Genomic DNA, 1,952 nt, shown 5'->3' on the forward strand with positions numbered 1-1,952 from the left:
TCTGAAAGTGGTTTTGTGAATTTTTTTTTTTTTTTTTTTTTGTCTTTGTGGTATTTAGTCAAAATGTAATAAACATAAAACATCAACTGACATCAACAAGCCTCTCATTTTTCAACTTCCGGGCAAAATCACAAATCTAATATAATTTAATGTATATCACTGGATGTCAGAAACTTGGTGGTCTTCATGACAAAGAGTTTGATTAAGCTTCAAGAAATTAATGAGAAATGTGTTATTATTGTAGAGTAAAATGTACTTCATAGAATAATAATAATACATGTACTGAATTCAATTATTTTTATTTTTATTATTATTTGATTATTACATTTTAATTATAGGCTTAAAACAGAACTTCCTGCCTCCACAAAAAAAACACTAAATTTGGAAAAAAAATAAACCAGGTTGGTCAGTGCTCAACTACACTCTCGCCATTGCCACTAGTTGTAAGATTATATAATATTAGCATCATTTTATTACTCGGTCAGACATTATTTGTAGTATTTAAGTGCAAATGGACAATGATTCTAAAACAACAGAACCTCTTCCTCCTGTAGCTTTGAAACTATTGCGTATATCTGTGTATGATTGGATCATGTAGACATTTGGACCATGTTGAGTGGATTTATATGTTCCCATAACACACTTTATGGTGTGGTGTCTGTGGTTTATGCTTTCCTTTGTAGGCTATCACCTCATCAATTGGATTGGATAAACTTTATTAATCCCCAAAGGGAGATTTACATGTCACAGCAGCACATGCCACACAATAATCAATAATAAATTAATAAATAAAAATGCCGAAAGACATTCACAACAACTTGTCTTTCCCAGTATCAGTTTCACAAAGCATTATAATTATATACAACAAAATGATTCTATTCTAACATCATGTATAACACTGATTGTACAATCTATTGTAGATAGTATTGTCAGACCAATCACGCTTGCTGTTCAGATATACACCCAAGTACTTCTATGTTGTTAAAATCTCAATTTCCGACCCTTGTATGTTTACTGGTGCCACTTGCTGAGGATATCTACTATAAATCAACCACAGTCTCCTTAGTCTTACTTGCACTTAGCCTAAGATTTTTTATCTCACACCAGTCCACAAAACTGCATCCTCACATGTGGTCTATAGAGAGGTGGTTAGTTAACCAGTTGACCATACTCTGATGTACTCCAGCATTTTTCATCTTACTTCTAAGTAGTGTAGGCTGGATAGTATTAAATGCACTATGGAAATTAAAGATCGTAGGCCTACTACTGATGGTGTTACCCGGAGTGACTTTGTGTAAGAGATAAATAATTGCATCATCTGCCCCAACAGCAGTTTTATAAGCAAACTGTAGTTTATACTCAGCAGAAAACGTTACCTGCTTTATATTGTTAAATACTGTCAATCTTTCAAAAACCTTCATCAACAGCTGTGCTGTCTATAGTGTGAGAACTCTTACACTTCTAGCAAACCTGACCAACTAGAATGGTGGGTTGTGCTTGCAGAGAGCTTTGTTGAGTACGATGTTGGTGGTCTGGTTTTGTACATTGTGCTGATCTCATGTGTAGATGAATTGGTTGTGGATGGACTGGCCAGTCATCAGCACTGAGCTGGATTGCAGAGGGCTTTGTGGATCTCTGCTGCCCTCTGCTGCAGATATGGTGTATCATACAGCACCACTTAATAATTTAAAACCTAAATATTACAGGAAATGCCTGGGATGTTGAAATTAAATTTGAGAGAATGAAAATTGTGAATGAAAAACTATGTACGTACACCACACACACACACACACATATCTATCCACACTCACACACAGACACACACACACATATATATATAAATACACCACACACACACACTCAAACTCACACACAGACACACACTAACACTGACACAGACACACACTCACGCACACACTCACTCACACACATGCACGCACACGCACTCACCC

The 1,952-nt window shown here is 35.8% G+C and overlaps 1 protein-coding gene across 1 annotated transcript in view; it reads left to right on the forward strand.

Moving 5' to 3' along the window:
• Positions 1-1,952, forward strand: part of LOC107661542 (ATP-binding cassette sub-family B member 7, mitochondrial-like) — a 64,089-nt gene that overhangs the window by 7,437 nt on the left and 54,700 nt on the right.

This window comes from Sinocyclocheilus anshuiensis, unplaced genomic scaffold (genome assembly GCF_001515605.1).
Source record: "Sinocyclocheilus anshuiensis isolate Anshui unplaced genomic scaffold, SAMN03320099.WGS_v1.1 scaffold731, whole genome shotgun sequence".
Lineage (NCBI taxonomy): Eukaryota > Metazoa > Chordata > Actinopteri > Cypriniformes > Cyprinidae > Sinocyclocheilus > Sinocyclocheilus anshuiensis.